Below are 24,401 nucleotides of genomic sequence, written 5' to 3'. Positions count from 1 at the left end.
ATATACAGGGCATCCCAAAAGTGTTTGTGCAGTTTTAAGCAATTTAACATTTTAATACTTAATATTTTAGAATTATTATAACATAATAATATTATTGATATTTTAATAATTTAAGAAATTATTTAAAGCTGCACCAAGACATCAAAAAGAGTCTTTATGATTCCCAAAAGGGGTTCATGGATGGCTCTGTTCACTGGATAACCTTTCACATCTAGAAGTGTGCTGGTGAAGTGCTTTTTTTTTTTTAAAGCAATCTGGGTTAAGTGACTTGCCCATGGTCACACAGCTAGTAAGCACCTAAGGCTGGATTTGAAATTAGGTTTTCCTGTTTCCAGGGCCACCACCTAGCTTCTCCAAAGCTCTTTCTCTGACCTCCACAGTAATGTCTCAACTTTCAGAATATCTGGCTGATAGACACTGACAAAGACATCCATTATCTTCAGCCTCCACCTTTAGGATAAAACAAAAACCTAAGCTTTTCAAATGGGTGCAGAGAGTCAATTCAGCTTGCCAAAGACATGAACCTACTCCCAACCTCAATGCTGCCTAAGCATCTGTCTGTCCATGCATAGGCATCTGTCACTAGAGATCACTGGAGAAGCGGCACTCACAAATTTCTTCTCCTCAAAATCTCAAATTCTATTTCATGGATGACACTCAAGCCAAGTTGAACTTCATAAAACAAGCACCTCAGACTTCAATTTCAGGCTCAGTGTCAAACATTCCACATGGTGAGCATGCCGATAAGCTTTCAATTAGGTGAACTGGGAGTATATGGGAGTTAGTGGGAAAGAGCTGCCATTTTTCATCATGCACATCCCTCCTTTCCCAAGGAAGGCTTAAGATCCCTTCTATAAGAACAAAGACCAGAAGCAGCTTCATAAAAGGAGGTGGGAGGGAAAAAAGGAAAAGAAAAGACCCCACAACCCAGCTGCAGAGCTGAGGAGAATGTTCTCTTATTGGAGGGCTTGAATGTAGAGGGCTCACGTGAATCTGCTCTGTTTGTTAATGAGCAATACAGTGCCATTGTTGGGTCACAAAGCTTCCTGCTCTCCTGAAAGAGCAGCTTGTTGCTCAGACAATTCCATGTATTTTTGCCTTGGAAAATTAATCCCACGTTCCGCAATGAATGCCTACCCTGATGCCCTGCCCGCCCATATTTCTGACTAGTGAAAATCCTAGCAAATCCAATGATCCCAATGAATACGCTGCTTTGTGACCTTAAAACCCATTCAGTTGAGAAATATCCACATGTCGAGAAGATTGTCAGAGAACGTGTGCACAACCACACTTTACATTATCACTGAGCTCAAACCCAATTCACTCGGCAGTTGTTCTATAGGGTCTTAAGGATTCACAAGGTAAATGGGACCCATAGTAAAGTGCATTGTCAAAATCCTTTTGAATGCAGAATGCTTAATCCGGCTTAGGAAGGCAGGTCTGGTGGACCCTGAGCCAAGGGAATGACTTCCTAAAGCTAGTGGGAGGATAAAAATAAGTAGGGTGAAATAATCCAAAGAAATGACAAGTTATCTTGACATATTTTCCCTCCACCTGATACAATCTCCATTCTGCTAAGGACAGATGTCGGAAAACAAGAGAAGCTAAGAGCAGAGATGGAAACCAGGATGATGAGAGGACGGGACACCATCCAATCCATGAGGACTGACTAAAGGAACTGGGGAAAAGAAAAAGAGGGAAAGTAGTGGGTAGCTGTCTTCTAGTTTTTGACAGTTGTTTTCAAGTATGTGAAATGCTGTTTTCAGAGACTGGACATGTTCTGTCTAACCCCCAAACAGAATGAGGGACAATACACAGCTACTGGCATTTATGAAAAAACTTCAGTGCTATTCAACAATGCAATGCACTTCTTTGGAAGGTAGTGTTTGCTTCTTTACTGGGGGACTTTAAGAGTAGGTTGGAGAAGTATTTTGTCAGGGATAATGGGATCATAGATTTTAGAGCCAAAAGGGATCTTAGAGGCTATTGAGCTCAACACTCCTTCCCACTTTACAAATGAGGAAACTGAGGCACAGAGAAATTCAGTGGGTTGCCTCAGATTACACAATTATTAAATCTCTGAGGTGGGATCTCATTACTATATCGTACATATATTACAAAGAAATCAAAGGCAGAAAAATAAATTCTAATATATACCAAAATACTCATGGAAGCACTTTTTGTGGTAGCCAAAGACGAAACAAATTAGGGAATGGTTGGGAGGGGGGGAGAAATATGATATTGGAACATAATAGAATATTTTTATGCAACAAGAAATGAGGAATATGAGACATTCAGAAAAAACATGAGAATATGTTTACTTTATTTGTGCAAAGTAAAATAAATTGTACCAAAAGGTCAATATGTACCACAACAGGATAAGTGACTAATATGCACCACAACAAAGTAAATAAAAAATCTCTTGAAAGGAAAGCTGAACTCAGAGTAACTAAAGAAATAAGTAATCACATCAGAGAATGTAAAGAATCTCATAGCTCCGTCCTCTTGGCACAGAAACAGGGGACCACCAGATTACATGTTGCCTATATTGTCAGAAGCTATCACTGAGTCAGGTAAACATTTTCTAAACTTGTCTCCTTTGTTACAAGGCAGGATTTAATTTAGGAGTGGAAAAGGAGAGTACCCAGACCAGCCAAGTCTTCAATCCTCTTTAGGCTATCCTATAGCCTTCTTCTATCATGCCCAAGAAAACTCCATCCCAGAAGACTGCTCTAGCTCTAGAATTCACACATCTTTGGTCTCTCCCATTGGATGGATCCTAGCAGACCCTCCATTGTAAAGTGCTTTGTAAATAAATGCACTATATCATTGCTGGCTATTATTAATAAAAACAAAAGATATCATTAAATCTCTTTAAATAGTTAACAGCAACACATTACAAAATAAAGTGCAGGCACTTGGAGATATTGTGGGTTCTGTGGCATACCACCACAATAAAACGAACATTGCAATAAAGTGAGTCATGTGAATTTTTTGGTTTCCTAATACATATAAAAGTAATGTTTACACTATATTGCAGCCCGTTAAGTGTGCAACAGTATTATGTCTAAAAAAAAAATACCTTAATTAAAAAATACATTTATTGCTAAAAAGTGCTAACCACCATTTGAGCTTTCAGCAAGTTGTAATCTTTTTGCTGGTGGAAGGTCTTGCCTCCATGTTGATGGCTGCTGACTGATCAATGTGGTGGTTACTGAAGGTGGGGATGGCTGGGCCAATTTCTTGGGAAGTTTCCCACATCGACTGACTCTTCCTTTCACTTGAACACTTAGAGGCCATTGAAGGCTTATTAATTAACCTAATTTCAATCTTGTTGTGTCTGTCTCAGGGAGTGGGGAGGACCAAGGAGAGGGAGAGAGACACAGAAATGAGCAGTTAGTGGAGGAGTCAAAACACATTGCAACGTTTATCAATTAAATGGGCATCGTTCATGGGACCCTAAAATAATTACAAGAGTAGCAGCAAGATCCCTGATCACAAATCACCATAACAGATATAATAATAATGAAAAAGTTGGAAACATTGTGAGAATTACCCAAATGTGACACGGAGACACACTGTGAGCATATGCTGTTGGAAAAATGATGGAAAAATGTTGGAAAAATCCTGATAAGATTTGCTCGATGTAGGGTTGCCACAAACCTTAAATTTCTAAAAAAAAAAAAAAGTTCTATCTGTGAATCACTAAATAAAGCGAAATGCAATAAAATGAGGCATGCCTATATCTTTGAATCAGAAATAGGATGTGCACATCACAAGTAAACTGACTGAACTATCACTATATTTTATAGACTTAGGGAAAAAACCAGTAAGAGAATCTTTTCTCCTCCCACATTTACTCCATAGAATTCTATGAATAAACCATATTTTAGGGATCTCCACCATGACAAGGAAGGCCCCTGATCTGGACGATCATGCTCTTCCTCAACTTCCAAAGGCCTGGGAGGATTTGGGAGGTCAGTTTGAAGTATTAAGGAAGGTCCTGGAGCAGGGTGAGGTTGAAACTGATTGGCAAGCCTCCATCCCTGTTTTAAAGGTCCTCAAGATGGATTTCAAGAGTTTGGGGTAGAAAGCAAAGTAGCCCACTGGGAAATCTTACCCTTCTACCTAAATCAACAGTGATGGACGTTCAGTACTTCCCCTAAATACGGTGTCAGAAATTGCACACCAAACTCCCTCATTATAAGAGTTCTGTGAGTTTCAGTGAATGTGTTTACTTTGAGACAAGTTAAAAATCAGTTCTCAGAAACAGTCCTTGAATTTTTAAAATGAAGGCCGGCAGCAATCCTTGGGGTTTACTGAAAATCATAAGGCTCTTCAAAGCTATCAACAACCGTCTCCTAAAGCTGCCTCGGAACTAAATATTACTTCTCAACTTAAGGCCAGTGTGTACTTTTAAAAGAGAGGAAATGGAATTCTTTTGTCCAGATAAATGCTTAAAATGCCCAAGTTAAAAATTAGTCTTTTCTATTTCATATGAACAGAAACCCAGGTAATAAAGTCAAAGACATTATCCCATGCTTTATCAGGAGCTAAGCAGACATGTACAAGTATGAGGAGGATGAAAAGAGGTTAGGAATAAACCATACAATTTAGAATGAGACAGACAATAGGTGTGTGTATGTGTATATGTGTGTGTGTGTGTGTGTGTGTGTGTGTGTGTGTGTGTGTGAAAGAGAGAGGAAATAAAAAGGAGGAAAAAAAGGAGAAGAAGGGGGAGAAGAAAAGGGGAAGACAGAGAAGGAGAGGAAGAAGAAGGAGGAGGAGGGAGGAAAGGTAGGATGGGTCTATGTTATGAAAACATAGTATTTTATATTTGATCCTGGAGGTGATAGGGAGCCACTGGAGGTGATATGGTCAGAGCAATTTGATAGCCAAGTAGAGACTAGATTAGAATGGGCAGTTAGACCATAGAAAGGCTATTACAGTAATCCAGGTGGCTTGGACAAAGCTGGCAGCAGTGTCAGAGGAGAGAAAGGGGTATATGTAGAAAACAGAAATGACAGGGTTTTCAAATGATCAGGGCAAGAATGGCAGGCGGGAGGTGAGAGAATGAGGAATCAGGGATAACACATTAATTTTCAGCCTGGATGACTAGGAAGATAGTGATCTCTTTGATAAAAATAGGAAAAAGACTTTGGGGAGGGGGATAATAAGTTCAATTTTGAATATATTAAATATGCTGAGTTTAAGATATCTACAGGACATCCAATTTAAAGTGTCCAAAAGGTATTTGTAGATGTGACAGTGGAGTCAGGAGTGAAATTAGGATGGGATAAGTAGATGTGGGAATTATCTGCACAGAAGTGATGATTGAACTGATGGGAGATGATGAAGCCATCAAAGCAAAGTAATATGGAAGGAGAAGAACCCTAGGACAAAGCCCTGGGGAACATGTATCATTAGAATATACAGTATGGATGAAGATGGGACTGAGGAGTGGTCAGTCAGGTAGGAGAAGAACCAGCCAAGAATATTGTCATGAAAATATGGAAGAGAGTGACTGACAATGTCAAAGCCTGCATATGGGTCAAGGAGAATAAGGATTGAAGAAATATCATTTGACTTAAGAGATCACAGGTAACTTTGGAGAGAGCTATTTCAGCTGAATGATGAGGTCAGGAGCTAGATAGAAGAGAGGAAAGGAAGAGAAGACATCTATTATACATGGTCTTTTCAAGGAGCTTAGAGCTACCAGGGAGGAGAGACATAGAGCAATAGCTATCAAGGATGAAAAGATCAAGTGAGGATTTTCTTTCAATGGAGTTCTTTTTCTCATATGAGTATGTTTATAGGCAGCAGGGAAGCATCCAGTAACACTGGAAGAGGTTAAAGATTATTGGGGATGATGGAAGCAGCAATCTGTGAAAGAACACAAGATGGAATGGGATCCCTCATGCATGTAAAGGAGTTTACCTTGGCAAAGAGAAGGGCCTCTCCTTCATATAAGACCATAAAAGAGGAAAGCATCTGAACTGAGATGAGGAGGAGGAGAAAAGAAGGAGCTCTTAGCGAATGACTTCATTTTTTTTCAGTTAAATATGAGATCAGATTCTTAACTGAGGGTGTGAGAAAGGGGAGTCATGGGAAGCTTAAGGACATGAAAAGATCTGGAAAAACTATTAGAGTGGGTAGGATAGTAAATTGATCAGGAAGTATAAAAAGAGTATCTTGCTAAAGTGCTAATACCAAAAATATTTGCCAAGTCTGAGAAGAAATTTGTAATCTAAGACATCCTTCTGTTTAGTTGTAATTTCCTTTTGCCTTCTGGCTTCTGGTAAACATTGATACAATTGCGTTTTACTGGGTCTTGGACAAGAATGACATATTTAGAGTTACCAGCAACTATGTTAGTGTTTGCAGATGGTTGAAAAAAAAAGTGTGACTCATAAGTCCCTGTCACCTGCTTTCTTACCTCTCTCCTACAGTCCTTTCACCAGTGGAATTCTGAATGGGATTAAGGGTTATTTTGTGTTTTTCTTTAGTTCATGGGTTGAATTCAAACCCATGTTCCATGGCCAAAAAATTCATGTCTAAATGGTTATCTTCCTGGTAATGAGTCTCTCTGTACGTACCTAGGCTGTTTCTCAGCAAGTAATCACAGTCTGCTGCCAGGACCAATCATTCTCCAGTATACCCTTGTGAGAAACAATAATTAATGACCACTATCTTGGAAAGATTCAGAAGCAATCCCCTTTTTTCTAAATTCCTCATTTTAAAAAGTTTCCTTTTCTTGAAGGATATCACTGATTGCACTCTCTTTTCTTGGCCAGACCCGACCCAATCTAGCAAGGAATTTAATATAGGATGGGGAAGCCCAAGGCATGAGCTCAGGCTTGGGTGGGATATCCATTCTTTGAATTGATAGCCTAAAGCTAAGGGTGGTCTGGTATCCAAGAGATTCTCAGGCCTTCATTTTAATATAGCCCATCTCCAATCATTAGCCAATTAGATTTCATTGTTGTTTTATGGACCACCTACTTGCAGTTACCAGCCATTATTATCTTTGGTCTAAGAGAGACAACCAAATGACCACCGTTTTATTAATAACCTGCTGACCTTATTTGTAAAATGGATAAATTACCCAGAAACTATGTCTCTCGAACCTTTTTAAATGTCACAGTTATGGCGACAGACCAGGGACTTCAGAGAAAAACTGGTACGGTTTAAGATGTCTGAGGAAACTGTATCCTCCACTGGAGTGCTCATGGTGAGATTTCTTTCCTTAGGAAGAAGCCCTTTCCTGAGTCTCTAAGTTGAGATTTTGACTCTTCCTCAACCTAAAACTTCTGATTCTAGCCTTCTATCATTTCTGGGTAAGCATATAGGTGTCTATATGTCTGTTACGAGTGTTTGAACTAAAACCTTTCTGAATTTTTTACTCTCAACAGTAATGGGTATTCTCTTTATGAAGATATACTAGTACTGCGCACACACGTTTTGGAGAGGTCAACTGGAAGATTTGGAGACACTATGGAATAGGAGCATATACCATTTCATTCTTGTGGAGCAAACGTGGTCCAAAATTTCTTGCAGAAGAATTCAAGTAGAAGAGCTCTAGATCTCTGGAAGGAGATGTAGTGTTCTGGCCAAACACAGCTTTTGAAAGTTCTGTTTAACAGATCTTGATATCAGAACTAAGGCCATTATGGGAGTATTCTGTATGTTCTTGACTGTCCTTGTCTTTCTCAACTTTTCATTTTCTGGGTCACTAAGGCTCTTTAATGTTTGTCTGTCTGTTTAGGTGAGGTTTTCTAAATTTAGATTTATGTTAAGTAAGGTAATTGAAAAAGCAGGGTGAGACTCTCCCAGGAGTTATTTTGGGAGGTGGAATCAGGGAAGGGATTTTTCTTTCACGGTAAAAACTCCAAGTTTTTTGTTTTGGTTTTTGGTGGAGCTATCACTAGCTGCTCATAACATCTCCAACCAAGCAGCCTTGGCTGTAGCCAGCAATGGCTGATTCTTGGGAGCAAGTCCTTTATCTCAAGTGAGGTTAATGAATGAGCCACTTAAAGTCATTTTAGGATGTTTAAATTAAATCTAGAGAACTATCTTTGCTTCTGTTGAAGAGAGAGATGAGAGAGCTGGTTCAAAATGTGAATGAATTCACTTAGACCTAGGTAGCCATTGGGAGCTTTATTGATGCAAAAGCAGGGGGGCCTGAGATTTACCGAGGAGCTAAACAGAGGCAGTGATAGAAGAAAAGGACCAGACTTATTTAGGATGATTTTAGGATTTCCTTATGAAGGTTTGGAAATCTAGGATAAGTCTTGCAAGATTAAGCCACGCTGGACTATTAATGACACAAGATAAGGGAGATAAGGAAATCCCATTCCCGAGGATGAGGGGTGGGGACAAGGAATTTTATGGTCCAGGATAAGGGGAAATTTTGTGGTTAGGGGAGACTTTAAGGCACCTTCAAGTTAGGAAATAAACTAGGGGCTTCCCAAAGTCAGTCTTTAATATTGTATCTACATCACTTCCTTACTCCCCATCCCCCAAATCTGACATCAGGGTAATGTGTTTATGACTGCAAAAAATAAGTTTTAAGTCTTTTAAGATACTGTGATCAGGACTTTTATATCATAGCCTTAAATGCAATCACTTTAGGATTTCAATAATTTATTTAAAATGTATATTAACATTGTGAAAGCTGTTTTTGTAAGAAATGTTGGTGAAGGGTGTGAGAGAAATACAGCTATCTTGATGTATAATCTCTCCAGACTGTAAAAGATGAAGAGATGCAGGACCAAAAAAAAGGGGAGAGGGGTGAATATGATTTTTAATTTGTTATACAGTGTTAAATAGGCAGTCAAGCCTTTTGTAATCTGTTAACCAGGATTAGGAATAGCAAGAACCCCACTCTTGTGTTTCAACAGGAACATAATTCTTTCCTAAAAGATTTTGTAATTACTAAAAATATCTTAATGGATTTTTTTTAAAGGATTTGTCCCACAAACTCCTTCCTATATTGGGACTAGGAACAGACAGTGCAGGTTTCTATTAACCTGTATGTACAGTTTGGGATATGTTGAAATAGAAAGGAAAATGGGATAGTCTGAATAATGGGTTTGACAGATTTAGAAAGAGAAATAAAGGCTTGAGCAAAAATATGGAAAGCAGATAAGAAGGTTTAGGGACATAATTTACAGGCAGCAAGAGGGCAGCGGCACGCCCGTGTGCTCCAAGCCCCTCCTTGTCCCTGGCAGCTTCAGGTGGTTGAGAGGGTGGGAGGAAGTTTGACTTTGTTTTAAGTAAAAGGGAGAAGGTTAGGAGGAATCAAAATAGAGGACACCCTCTTGTTACGTACTAGTACTTTAAAATCTTTTGTCCTTAGGTAGAATAATGAATCCCATTATATAAAATGCTTGGAATAAATAACCCTTGTGTAAAATAGAATATTAAATAATTGAAATTACAAATTAATGTGTGATAACATTTGGAAAACAGATCCACGTGTAATTGAATTTATTCTGGTCTCATTTTAAGTGAAATTTATTATTATTATACTTTATTAGGAAACTTGTTAGCTGTGTGGTTTTAAGCCAAGTTACCTCAGTTATGTGATTTGTAATGTGTATAATATATATGACATTAATTTTATAATCTATTGTATTAGAAATTATTAGAAATGTGAATTCCTTTTAATTCTTTTGGGTTATGGATTTAATTGTTAAAAAACGAATGAAAAAATAATAAATTTGTAGCAGATTAGTAAAAGAGTAAACGTGTCAGAATTTTAAGATTTCAGGATCGAGCTGCACGCTAGATTTAACTTCAGTTAAGACCTAGAAATTGCAAAGGAAAAAATTTTTAGAACTCAGTTTATTATCAAGCAATAGACTGTCTAAGAGTAAGGTTAGACAATCATCTGATTGATCCTATCCACCCACCTTTCAGGATAAATCTATAGCAAGCTTATTAAATCTAACACCAAATAAATAGTGGATATGGTAAAGATATTGGTTATTGTGGTTATTACGTAAAATCTTGAATGTTTCCTTGTATTCTTCAAATATTTATTATTTAAGTAACTCTGAAAGTTCAGATTTCTGCCTGGGAAACTGGCCACACCCTGCTAGCATTAAATCAAATTCTTTAGGTCTTTTTTGCCTGGGCCAAAAAGCCACAGATCAATTTAGAATCTTGGAATATTTTAGCCTAGCACATTTTAAGCTAACCTGATGATAACAGGTGTGATTTCAAGCAGTTTGTAAAATTTTATGTGTATTTCCTAGCATATGCAGCTTGAAATTCCTTGGAGGATGGGAAGCTCTATCCGTTAAGTCTCAAAGATAAAGGCTGGGAATTACAACTCTTTAAGGAAAAGTTTATAAGGAGCTGGGGACTGAAGCTGGGAACTGTTACCACATACTGTTTTTAAAAAAAGGAAATATATTAATTTGTGGATAATAATATTTTTCTTTTAAAGTGCTAAGAGTATTAGACCTTAGAAATTAAAATGTTACCATTAGGAATTATAAATCTGGACTTGATCTGATTTAAACTAAAATCTGTCCTGAAGGAAATAATTATTGTGGTAAATTATAACCTAACATTTGCTATTTGGCATTAAGGAATTTAGTAACCGTATGGCCCCAAGAAAGTTCTATTTACTTCCATCTGTACAGAATGGCTTTCACAAGGTTGCTGTGAACTCTGTATGAACGTTAACTGTGTTTATTATCTTTTTATTTAGATGTAATTGCTTCCTACTTGATAACTTTCTATAGATTTTAAGGTGTGATAGTATACAATGCCAATTTTGAAAGGAAGGATTTTCTGTGTAAGGTAATTTGCAAGTGCAGTAAACTAAACGGAGGCCACCGAAATTGGTCATGGGTTTGTTTCAAATTTTAAATACGTGGTATTGTTTATGATATAGTAATGTTTCTAGATTTTCTTATATTTTGTAATCTGGTAAACAATTGTATCACATGTTGTTAGAAAAGCAATTTCTCTTATAATCTAGATGTTGTTCAGATTAGGAACTGTACTGTTTAAAAAAATAAATGAGTGAGGAAGCTCAGTTTATTCTATCTCCTCTGCTGATCATGTCTTCTGAAGTACTGTATTATACTATATAATATACTATGTTTTACATATATATGTACATATATATATATTACATATTACATACACACTATATAATGTACCATATTCTGAGGTACTACAGTTTCACAGCCTGGAAGCTTTGTCTATATTTAAAAGGAAGTTCACTTAAAATTATTTGGCTATGACTTAGGGAAATTATGAGGTTGTTAACTAAGTTATTTGGAGTTACTGTCTTATTTACATAGGTATTCTTAAAAGGGAAAATTGGTAATTGTACAAAGAAAAGACCTTGCAAAATCTCCTTTGTAAACCTACAAGAATTCTTAGAACCACCTAGTCATAAATTCTCATGAACCCTGTGCAAGAGTTTGCTATGTTGTGGAATTCCTACTGATAATGTTTAATATAAAATTTTGGAATAATCTCTTTGTTCTCTCTGAAGCAAACTCAGAGAGTGCCTCTTCCTATGTCAGCAAAAGCCAGCCAAGGCTGACTCTACACTCCTTAGGAGACCTTTAACCTAAGACACTATCTTGAATAATGGGACTTTCCTTTATATCTTATTATCTATAGACACATACTATGTTATGGCATGTTAATGGTAAAGAAAACATAGACATCTTAGGTCGTAATTTCTATTGAACTTTGTTTACCCTTTCCTATGTCAGTTATTTGTTTAGGGCAGGAAGCCTGCCACTCACTAGTAGTGGGATTTCCTTCTTTATCACCGAGACATGTGTTTATCCAGCCTGGAATCCCAAGGCCTGACCAACATTGCTTTGTTAATTGTCTTGTCTTACTAAATTTATGATTTGTTCAACTAGGAGAGTTCCTTTCTCACGGCAAAATGTATATAAGCCAGAAGATTTCTGCACTGGGTAGCCAGATCATTTCTGGCTCCATAATGCATTATGTTACTGTTGTCTTTAATAGGTAATTGATCAATTAATTAATTAAATCATAAAATGTATGCATTTAGCCTGTTGCCTTTTCTTTAACAGAGTTTTCAGATCAACACTACAGAGTAAATGGGTTACAGAATGGCAGTAGAATTTTCAAGGCTACTCATAATATAGAGTGAGTTTCATCTAAGGTTATTTGTGGAGGTTATATACATCTTTAAGCAACTTAGTTTTAAAAAACTCCACTCTTAAAGATTAATTTTGCTTTAAAGGGAGAGGGATGTATGTACACATGTTAATTTGGAGGTTTGTTTTTTCTAGTGAACTATCATATTCACTTTCTATATGGGATTCCACAATGTAATTATTTTTCTTGGTTTCTAGTGATATATTTAAAGACAAAGGAGATGGGGTTCAGACTCTGGGAACTTCCTGGAGCTCCCCTGGAATCTCCTCACTTAACCAGGCCTTTCATACTCAAATTGAGCTCCGCTTGTATCTCTCCACAGAACCTGGCTTTTCATACTCAAATCTGTGACCATTGTCTTATCTCTTTGATTGCCCCACCTGCTTCCCACCCAAACTCTCCATTATCTGCTATCTCCTGATAGCCTCCAGCTGTTTCCAGCCTTTGACCCTCCTTGGATTCCCTCCTTGGACTTCTCCTCAAGACCCTTCCTAAACCCCTCCTCCCATCACCCTGGACTACCAGACCACCCCCCCCCCAGATCCCTCCTGTACTCTTTTTTGTATTTAAGTTCCACCTTGCCTCCATGAAGGCGCTCAGATGCAATCCAGCTCAGACTCTGTCTAGCTTGGAATGTGTCTGGCCTGCTTGTGAATACAAGCATTACAAATGTTTAGACTCCTTAAGAGGCAACCCAATTAGGCGAATCCTTAATAAACTTTGTTTTCTTTGGCTTTAAGAAGGCTTGAGTCGAATTCATTCGAGCATGACCTGGACTGTCAGTATTTTGGGGTCCCCATCACCCCTCAACCTCTTCATTTATGGTTCCCTGATCCAGATAAGCTGCTACTCTCAAGTTCTTCTGCTCAAACTGGAAGGTATGTAAGCCTCCCCCTCTCTCTATCCCCTACTTGCTCTCCCAGCACCTTGGAAGTGATTTTCGGACCTGGCTTCAGGTCCCAGTAACAGGCAAAGTCTCTGAACTTTCTGGGAGCTAGAGAGTTAGAGACTCAGGTTGTCGGTCCAGTGAGGCCGTGGACCTGGGCATACCCTCCAAAGCACAATTCTCTGAACTTTCTGGGCGCTAGAAGGTTAGAGAAACGTCAGTTAAGTGGGTGCCCAATTCTCTGGATTTCCTGGGAGCAAGGAAATCAGGGAAAATTCGGTTATTTTTGTCCTCGTGTTTTTTCTCAAGGGTTACTTCCACCTCCTCCTTTAAGGAGGGGGGGCAACCGAGACCTTGTTGCAGCAGAGGAAAGAGAACAAAGGAGAAGGGCCAGGGCCAGGGCCAGGTAGCATGCTCAATTCCTGGCTGCTGCCTTGGCCAGGAAAAGACCCAGGGAGCACCCCTCCAGGGCACCCCCTTGGAGGAAGGTTGGCTACTTGGGCAGTGGGGAAACCTGCTTTCATTGCCACAAGGAGGGTCACTGGTCCAAGGACTGCCCCTCCAGGGCGCCCCCCCAGAGGGAGCCCCTGGAACCATGCCCATGTGACCAGGAGGGACATTGGAGGAAAGACTGTCCCTCAGGTGGGAAAAGTGGTGGAGCCACCCCCCAGTATCCTGTCCTCCAGTCTTCTCAAGACTTGGAACATCAGGAAAGCCTGGATGCTGGCTGTGCTCGCACTTTCTCCACCTCTCTCACTAAGCCCTGGGCAAAAAGGAAGGCTGAAGGTAAGGTTACCCACTTTAACATGGCTAAATTCTCTGCTTTAACCAGTCACTCTGGTCCTACCTGTCCCTTGACCCCTCGGGTCATAGGCATTGAAGGGGAAACTAAGGAATGTCTCCAGACATATCCCCTCCCCAGCCTGCTTGAGGATCTGTTGTTTAAACACTCTTTCCTTATGCCCTCCTCTGACCCTGCCCCCTTGTTGGGAAGGGACCTGATGGTGAAGTTGGGGAGCTAATTTTCTCTAGTTAAACCTCCCATCTCCCTTTTGCCGCTTTTCACTATATCTTCCCGTGTTTGCTTGAGAGTGTGGGAGACAGGCCCAATATTTGGGACACTGGAATTCCAGAGAGAGCTACTTCTGCCACTCCAGCCATTGTTAGTCTCTCAGACCCTAAAGTGCTCCCCCATCTCAGCCAGTATCTGATTAAGCCTGAGACCTGGGAAGAACTACAACCTTTAATTGAAAAATTCCTTAACTATAGAATCTTTGTCCCTTGTCCATCTCCATGCAACACTGCAACCCTTCCCACAAAAAAGCCTAATGGATAATATGTTTTTGCTTTTGAATGTACTTTTCCTGGGGAATCAAGTCCATATCAGCTAACTTGGACAGTTTTGCCCCAAGGGATTCGAGATAACCCTCATTTGTTTGGCCAGGCTTTGGGAAGCGATTTAAGGCACCTGAAACTAGCAGGCAGTAGCTTAATTCAGTAGGTGCATGATATTCTTATTTGTAGCCCCACCCAGGAGGCTTCTTTGGCTGCTGCCACAGAAGCCCTTAATTTCTTTGGCATTCAAGGCTATAGGGTCTCTTGGAACAAAGTCCAGATAGCATTGCCAGTTCACAAGGTATCTGGGCCATGAACTCACACCCACCTCTCTCTCCTTAACCTCAGAGAAAAAGGACAATCCTGTTTATCCCTGGTCCAGACAGTAAGAAGCAAGTTCGAGTGTTTTTAGGCATGACTGGATTTTGTAGACTCTGGATTCCTAATTTTGGTTTTATTGTTAAACTCCCTTTATGGCCCTACTCAAGGCACTCACTCGGAACAGGCTAAAGTTTTTGAGACTCTGAAAACTAATTTGATCACCACCCCATCACTAGACCTACCCAATCTGGGAAAACCTTTCACTCTGTATGTTGATGAGAGGAGAGGACAGGCTTTGGGAGTCTTAACCCACTTCTTAGGACCTGATCCCAGGCCAGTTGATGTTTTTATTTACTCAAAATATATGTTTTCCTTGTTGTATATACACCTATGGAGCAATCTGGAAAGAAAGGGGATATCTGACAGCAAAAAACTCCCCTATCAAACATGCCCTTCTATGTTTTGACCTTGCCACAGTCATCTTTAATTCTCTCCAGAGAAATTATCTTTTATGCCAGGGAAGTTGTCTTTTCTTTATACTCCTTTTGTACCTGTTTGGTGTGTGTGTGCCTAACCTCTTTGCCAGGTTTGTCTTTTCCAGGGTGCAAGCCATCAACTTCCAGATGACAGCCCAGGCTATATACCAACCTCTGCCTGAATCCAAGGTCTCCAGCCCACTGGACCCGGCACCACCCAGGTTCTGAAGTCTGACCCCTTGAACAGGACCCATCAAGTCAGGGACAGCTCTACGCCAGCAGGAAGAAGTTTCAGAAACTGAGACCTTTGCCCTTTACCCCAAAAGAATTTGGGTTCAATCTGTTTGAGGGGGGAATGATGGGGTTCAGACTCTGGGAACTTCTTGAGCTCCCCTGGAATCTCCTCACTTAACCTGGCTTTTCATATTCAAATTGAGCTCCCCTTGTATCTCTCCACAGAACCTGGCTTTTCATACTCAAATCTGTGACCATTGTCTGTTATCTCTTGATTGCCTCACCTGCTTCCCACCCAAACCCTCCACTGTCTGATATCTCCTGATAGCCTCCAGCTGTTTCCAGCCTTTGACCTTCCTTGGATTCCCTCCTTGGACTTCTCCTCAAGACCCTTTCTAAACCCCTCCTCCCATCACCCTGGACTACCAGACCCGCCTCCCCCTCCCCCCCAGATCCCTCCTATACTCTTTTCTGTATTTAAGTCCCACCTTGCCTCCATGAAGGCGCTCAGATCCAGTCCAGCTCAGACTCTGTCTAGCTGGGATTGTGTCTGGCCCGCTTGTGAATACAAGCGTTACAAATGCTTAGGCTCCTTTAAGAGGCAACCCAATTAGGTGAATCCTTAACAAACTTTGTTTTCTTTGGCTTTAAGAAGGCTTGAGTCGAATTCATTTGAGCATGACCCGGACTGTCGGTATTTTGGGGTCCCCATCACCCCTCAATCTCTTCAAAGGGAGGAATAAGATATTGAGTAAATTTTTAAAGACCTGGTAAACTGTTGTTGTGATGAGGCTAATATAAGTGATGTTCTTTTTGGCTTGGAAAAACGTACTCTCCGCACTGGAAATGCTTTTTGACTAAAGGAAGGTGATAAACTAGAACTTTTGTGGTAATTAGGTATTTATTTTGCTATAGACCGTTGTGTTTTATTTATGTTACTTTAGGCATCTTACGCCAACTTAGTTTTGATAAATTCCAATTTTAAAGATTCAATTTTGCTTTAAGGTTGATAGAGGTTTCCAACTTAACAAAAGTTTTAACAGGATAAATTTTAAGCTGTTTTTAGGAAAGAGATACTTTTAGGAAGATATATTTAAGTAAAAAAAATATTTTGTTAAAAATACTTGCAAGATTTTTAGAAGGCTACTATATTTTACTTGTAAGCTAATTTATTGCAATAATTTGATATTAATAACAATTGTATCCAGACTTACTGAGATTAGTGAGGCTTTATAGTTTGAGGAGAAAGCCAAATATTTTTGGAGTTTCATTCTTAAGTTTGCTGTGTCCTTGGATTGGCTTTTAATGGGTTCTTTAAGACAACTGGTAGCAGTCAATGGAAGTGACATCTGGCTCTGGGAATAAAGTAGGGAGGTTACCTTGGGAAAAGTTGAACATTCCCATACAAGAAATCTGTCCACCTGGCTCTATATGCTAAGCTACTTACAGTGGTATGGGCCCCGAGGACCAGTTTTGATCCTTTTCCTGATTCATTATCAAGGTACACAAAGTAGAAGTTTGCCATTGCCATACTGAATCTATTAGGTATTAGATTAATACTAAGGCATCTAAATTACTGTAATAAGCTGTAAATTGGAAAGATCTTGCTGTTTCAATCTAAGTTTGTATTCATTCCATGACCTAAGCAAGAGTTAAATTAGTGTTTGAACTTGCCATAGTATAAGATTTAATTTCTGAAGTATCTCTTTCAGAATGATACGAGTATAATAAGACAAAGGTAAACAAATCTATTAAGTTGTAAGGTTAAAGTCAAGAACCTCTTGTTTTGGGGAGGGAGGTTTGTTGTTTTTAGAAGAATTTTAGTACAGTTAGTTTTATTAGTGAAGTGTGGTAACTTATGAGCTATCTTGTGTCATTCTAATGGGAAATCTGATCTTATGTTTGTTATTTAATTCAGGATGAAAACATACATAGAAATGCATGCACACTACTTAAGAGCCAACTTAAAGATGTTCCCATTGTTTAAAAGGTTTCTGAGAGCAGTAGTCTGTGTTTATATCCATTTAAATATGGTTAATAATCGAACATGTTTTACTATAAACAATGTCTCATAAAAGATGTTCTCTGTATACAAGTTGAGATTATTATATTCACATCTCATCCCAAGTCCTTTGTTGTTTGTTATTAAGAATCTTAAAATTATTTGTGCAATGTTGAACTTGGGAATGAAAACATCTACTTTGCATGCAAGATCAGTTGTGATTTTCTGTGATGAATCTCACTGTTACTGTGAGATTATAATACTTTTTATCTACGATCCTTGAGAGCTGAACCCACTTGAAGTTCTGATTATTGGAATTTACTATTTAAGTCCTTATAGGACTGTTAACTGATATTCTGAGACTGGCTCTAAGTATGATCATCAAGGAATGCTACTGAGCCAGCGATCCAGAATGTCAGGGTTTTACATGCATAAAGTACAGGTGTAATTTTTATGAGAACGCCTGGGAGAACAACTATTGGTGTGGGCTGAGGGAAGATTATCCTGACTCATTTTCCCCCAGCATGACATTTCTTGAATGGACAGTATCCCACCTTTAAGCCTGTCTCAATGCAATTGGCCATCCATATACAAAACTTTTGCCTGGAATTCACATTAAAATAAGGGAATGCTTTCCCTTATGTTCTTATTCTTTTATGCAGACAATCTGGCAACTTGTAAATGAATTCATTTTCATATTAGGGTCCATATAAAGTGTTCTGTTATTAATTCCTTGGCAGAATCTTTCCAGATCAGGGATGAATAATGCCAAGTATAAAAATTGGGTTCTAATTTTCCTATTTGTATTTGAGTTTGTATGATATATGGATATAGATGTATGTATGTATGTATCTCTACATGAGAATAGGACAACCTAATTTTGTAAACGCCCTGGTCTAAAAGGTTCCAAATTTGATTTTCTAATAAGAGACATGAGGTTTGAGTTAATAGAATTAAGTGATTTTACAATGGAATTTTACAATAGAGTTCTAGTCCTCAAATTACAAAATTACATTTATAGCACCACTCACTTTTCAGCATTTAGAAACTCATGTTCTAAAGCAACAATAAAATGATTGGTTTTCCAGGCTAATGTTGTATAATAATAAGGCTGAAATCATGAGTTGCTCTCAATCTTGCGTCCGAGGTCAGTATAATCCTCAATGCTACATGAGGGCAGTATACTCCCTTTAGAGTGGGAGTCTCCCAAGCTAGCTGTTCAGGGGCTGGAAATGGGAACTAAAAGACTAGCACAGACAGTCCCCACAGGAATTCAAGGATTCAATACAGCAAAGGATCTGTGGGATGAAGAATATTGTGCTTGTCCTGGGGGCCAAGTTTAGAGAAGATGTGAAGGAATCTAGGGGATGCTAGGTCTAACTAGGTCTAACACAAGGGTCAGGATGGTGCTAAGGGAGAGTCTTCCACGTATACAATTTTTTCACAATTTAAGTGCCTTCTTGAACACTAATGGGTGGTATAAATCATATATTTGGGTAGTATGATATTGAGGAAAAAGCATGGTTTTACTGGCACTTAATAGGTGTTTAATCCCTATTCTTGAGACTTTACAAAAAGTTTACAAAAACCCACTCCAGTGGATTTAAAACCAGGGAGGGGCCTGGGTTCAACCAGAGTCAACTCTGGTAAATAATATCCTCAGTTTTGTCATCTTTAAGCTGATACGTTAGGGTAGAGCATCTCTAAGGTCCCTTCTAGCTCTAAATTCTATGATCTTATAACAAAGAAGACTGATTTTTTTTTTTTAACTGCAACATGGAGACATCACAAGGTTCCTCAGTCCTCAAGAGCATACAAACCAGAAAAGAAAAATCACAACAAAGATTACGAAAGCTCAATATGTTTATTAGGATCTAAGCACTTAATGTTGATTGGCTGACTGATTGATCGATCCATTGTCTCATTCTAGAAATTATATCTCTCTTGTTTGGCAGGTGCAGTTTCCAAATGGCTTGTTTGTTCTCTGGGGGAAATGAAACTCAGCCACAGAAGATTTTATGAAATAAAAAGAGAAAACCTTCCGATCCACATTATGGTCACATTGACATTTATGTGGCATAAAGTGGACTTTATGTTCCCTACTGGGTCCAGTTAAACGTAGCTTTACTGTGTGATTACCTTAACAGATTCCAAAAATACTGTACAACTCAGAACAGCATGAGATCATGAGCCGAAAGTCTTGGGATGTCTCACTTCAGGACAGTTAGTTTATAAGTCCTTGATCCTTATTCAGTCACATTGAAAACAAGTATTACTGTTTTAGTCAATTTATTTAGAAAAGTCATTCCTTAACTCTTCTGTTCATTCTATGAGGTTGAGATTGTGAAGACACACTATTGATGACAGAACTACAATTTGTACCTTGTGGGGTTTTTTGCTTAAATTTTCTTTCTTTCTTTTTTTTTTTGATTGTGCACTGCTAATCCTATACCCAAACTCAAGAACTCAGAGAAAGAGAAAAAGGTCCACAAAAGCAGCACTTCTGTGATGGCAAAAAGCTGGAAACCAAGCTGAATGCAATAGGAGGCTGAAAATAAGTGATTTCAAAGAGACATGCAAAGACTTACATGAACTGATACAACTCTAGGAAGAACCAGCAGTACAACTCATACTGAAACATCAATAAGATACAAAAAATTTTTTTCAAACTTTTATAAAATAATTAGGAGTGAAATGGGCAGAACAAACAATATATAATGACAACAATACTGTAAAAACCAACTTGTAAGCTGAGCAATGATCATTTATGAAATTACAGGACTGATGACAAAACCAGTAGTGATGGAGATGGATTTAATCACTGAGGGAATTTGTTTTACTTGGCTTTGCATATTTATTGCAAGAAATGTGTTGTTGTAGGTAGGTAGGAGGGAGAGAAAATAGATTCATTAAAAAAAAAGTGTAAAACGCTGCATGCACTTTTAAATATCACCTTAATGTTTTACTTTGTTACAGGAGATCCATCCCATAGTGAGGGCGATCTGTATGTATGTAATATGTGTATTGTAAAAACAAAACAATAAAATTGAACGTGTAAGAAAATGTGAACTTCTGTTATATGCATTTCATTTCTTAAAATCTGACCAACCAGTTAATAATGAGATGTAGAATTTGGGATTTCCACTTTGTTATTTCATTTGATCCTTTCAACACAAAAATGTTGAGGACACAGTTGGCTTAATGTTTTTGTGTCTTTTTTATGCTAATACTTTCCTTTTTTCCTCCATTTCTACCACACTCCCCCACCTCAATTCTAAAAGTAAACCACTAAAGCAAAACAAATCCACATTTGGCATCAGCAATCCCAACCTCGTAGACATGTTTCATTTCAGCTGCCATCCATCATCTCTCTACCAAGAGGTCTTCTCAATCAGAATCAGTTTAAATCAATCTACCAAATTCTTGCTTTTGGCTAACTAGTCCTTCCCTATCTACAGAAAGTCAGCTCTACCCATGTTTGCAAGCTATCACATCGTAATTCATCTCTTCAAACGTTGAAAAATTCTTCAAGAGGGAGGAAAGGGAATACTCAATTTTTAAGGTACTCAAAAAAAATAATCAGCACACAACACAAAGAGACCCTTTGTACTCCTCAAGGGAAAGGGGAAAACCTGGCTGCTTCAAAACTGAAATGAAAATATTTGGAGACGTTTATTTGATTTTGCTCAGGTCTGCAGAGGTAATAGAGTTGCTGGAACAACTGGGAACAAAGAAACTTAACACTAAGGTCTAGTCCTTGTCAGGTTTTTATGGAATTATCCTGTTAGAAAGAGGAAAGAAAATTGTTGAACAGTCGAACTCTCTTAGAATTTTAGAGTACATTTGGCCAGGTAGCTTCTAACCAGCTTAAAAGAAGCAATTTCATATTTTTAAAACTTATTTTGTCAGAGTAGATTTTTATTTAAAACGACCTGAAGGGTTCTTACAGATGACACTGGGAGTGTTGAATATTATTTGGAAAAGCCAACATTTTTTGCTTTTTCTTCTGTAATTCCAGTGAGGACACAGAAATAAGTTGTTTTTTTTTTTAAAGTCTAGGGTCTAAATCTAAATTTAGATACAAATGTGGTGAAGATATGTCTCTATCAAGTAAAACTAACAACTCATACCTATAGCACTTTTGAGTTTACAAAAAAATCTCTGCTACCAATAGCCCTGTGAAAGAGGTGGTAAGAGTATTATCATTTCACAGAGTACAAGACTTAGAATTTAGAGACAAACTATTTAAGAGATAGAATAAATAAATTCTGGTACATCTTGTTTGAATTTGTGATGATAAGTAGAGTACAGCTCGAATGAGAATCAAAGGTTTTCTTTCAACTTGTATGACCTAAGACAAGTCACCTAACCTTGGACAACAACTAGGTGGACCAGTGGGTAGAGTGTTGGACCCCTAGGGCTAGGAATACCTGAGTTCATATTCACAGCTTCAGACACAGAATGGCTGTGTATGTCTGTTTGCCTCAGTTTCCTCAAATGCAAACTGCAGATAAAAATAGTTGGGTTGTTGTGGAGAATAAATCATGGGGTCCTGAAACTATGGCTGGTTGACAGTCTCTTGGCCATAGGAACGGAGTGAAATCTGAAATACACACTGAGATAATAACAGCCAGCAAATCCGATCAGGCTAAAGCATCTACCTTAATGCCTATGACCTCAACATTTTTACCCAATTTACAGGTTGAAAATTCATTCCCCAGACTGGACTGCATCCCACTGAATGGGGCTAGGAGATTTGGCTCTGAGACAAGCACTGCCATCCATGTGGGACATTAAAGAAAAGACTCCCACACATTCTCTGTAACTGTGGTCCTCAGATGAATGAAGAGGTTACACAACAGCACGATGCTATTTTCAGCAGGCTTGTTAAAGCTATCAAAGTGTCAGGAAAATCTGAGATTCAGGTAAGTTGAGAACTCAGAAAGGTCTTAAGACCAGTCCTTGTAATCTTGAACTGTACCACTACTCTCAGAGATACTACCTTACCCTTTGAAAATCTTTGAATCGGCAGGGCCTGCTAAGATTAAGAAATATCAGATAGTCTGTCAGCAGCTGGTAATAGGAAAGTTATAGGGTATACTGTAGTTCACAAGCCCCCATAGATGTGTGTTCCCCATTGATTATCAATTGATATTAATTAGCAGACAGATTTAGCTTTTCGAAATGGGTAATAACAAAGGGAGTAAGAATAGATGGTACAAACATGCCCAAAGCACAAAGTCCTGGGGAATGTGGGCTTGAATTTAGGGCATATGTGACAAAGAGGGTAATTCACACCTCCTAGAAGTCCTTTTGCAATAAATTCTTTTCTTTGGGAGGCCCTCTTAGCTTTCTTCTGGGCTGAAGTTGCCTAGCAGACACTGCTATTAATTGTTCCAGGGACACTGGGAGGATGAGGATGAGAAGTGCAAATCCTTCAAAGTTTTGGAAGTTTGCAAGGTCTTCCTTTGGTCAAAGAGGCCAGGGAAGGTAGAGAGGAGGACGAAACAGAAGCTTTTCTCTTCCAAGTGATTCCTTGCCTTAAGCTTAAGTCTGAACTGGCACGTGTATTTTATACACAAAACCCACAGGGAATGACTGAATTTCTTCAGCCAACCTCAATATACTTTTCATGTAGCATCATTTCATTTCATCCAATGGCTAGAAGCATTCTGTTGGTAAGTCATTTCTTAGTTGTGTTCAACTCTTTGGGAGCCCATTTAAGGATTTCTTGGCAAAGATACATGAATGGTTTGTCATTTCCTTCTTCAGCTCATTTGACAGATGAGGAAACTGAGGCAAAAGGGTTAAATGACTTGCCAAGGGTCACACAGCTAGAAAGTGAGGCCTCATTTGAACCCAGGTCCTACTGTCTCCAGGTCTGGTACTCTATCCTCTGCTGAATACTGATTAAATCAAGTTGGAATCCCAACTTGATTTTAGCTATCCAATGACCTTGACTGATTAATTCAATAGCCAACTTTTTTTTTCTGTTTTATAGCATTTTATTTTCTTTCCAGTTATATGTAGACAATTTTTAGCATTCATTTTTATAAGGTTTTGAGTTCTAAATTTTTCTCCCTCACTCTCCCCCCTCCCCATTTTCTAAAATGGTAAGCAACTTGACATATAGCCATGTTTTTATCAACAAAGTAACCAGAGCTAGAGATTTTATTACATCCTTTAAGTGAGCTGAATCGATTCAATCTATGTCCATCTAAGAATTTATATTCTTAGACCTTTATAAGATTAGCCAGCATATATCAGATATAGAACTTAAACCTTTTTTTCCTCTGACTCCAAATCCGCCTCCCTATTCCATGCCAATGAAATCACAGATGCAATCCAAAAGAAAAAGTTGCCATGACCAAAAAGTTATTCATTGCTGATGAATGAGATTCTCCTGATGATGAGATGCCCCCAAACTTAGAGAGGTTGGTTCTCTGATGGCAGATACACAGCTTGCTTGGTAGTGCTTAATGATCGTATCTATGCTGACGATTCCAAAACTGCGTTATGTGTGTGTGTACATGTGTGTATACTCCCTTTCGTTTATGCCATCCCACTTCTCTAAACTTATATACAGACACACACATATACACGTACACCCGTGTGTGTGTGTGTGTGTGTATGTGTAGATGTAAATAGCCATACGTTCTATAGAAGGAAAGATAATGAACACTACTTGGATAAAGGGAAACTCAGCACTGATTTTAACCAAAAACATTCCTGCTCCCACACCACAACCAAAACCTTCGACTTCCGATTCTTAATCTAATCAGGGTCTTTCTCACTATAAGATATTGCCTCTCAATGTAGCATGACTTTGAAATACTAAAGGAGAGATATAAAACTTGGGAGAAAAAAAATTGATTCAAGTAAGTTTATTCTTTTAAGGTAGAAAATATTTTGATTCTAAAAGGCTAGGAAAATATTTCTTAGCTAATTGCCTTTTTTCTCAAAATTTCCTCTCCCCTGACAA

General features: G+C 38.6%; 1 protein-coding gene and 1 long non-coding RNA gene across 5 annotated transcripts in view; one reads left to right on the top strand and one right to left on the bottom strand.

Annotated features, from left to right (window-relative positions):
- SNX25 (sorting nexin 25) overlaps positions 1–24,401 on the bottom strand; it is a 247,905-nt gene that overhangs the window by 76,224 nt on the left and 147,280 nt on the right. The gene's annotated exons all lie outside the window — the stretch shown is intronic.
- On the top strand, positions 11,471–20,482 carry LOC140514127 (uncharacterized). 3 transcript variants are annotated; one of them, XR_011970447.1, is made up of 2 exons: positions 11,471–12,009; positions 12,909–20,482. It is a non-coding gene; the product is annotated as an uncharacterized lncRNA (long non-coding RNA). The 3 variants fall into 3 exon arrangements; XR_011970445.1 differs by having other exon boundaries at positions 12,906–20,482; XR_011970446.1 differs by having other exon boundaries at positions 11,471–12,153; positions 12,906–20,482.

This window comes from Notamacropus eugenii, chromosome 7 (assembly GCF_028372415.1).
Source record: "Notamacropus eugenii isolate mMacEug1 chromosome 7, mMacEug1.pri_v2, whole genome shotgun sequence".
Classification (NCBI taxonomy): domain Eukaryota; kingdom Metazoa; phylum Chordata; class Mammalia; order Diprotodontia; family Macropodidae; genus Notamacropus; species Notamacropus eugenii.
This window is presented reverse-complemented; position numbering and strand designations above follow the sequence as displayed.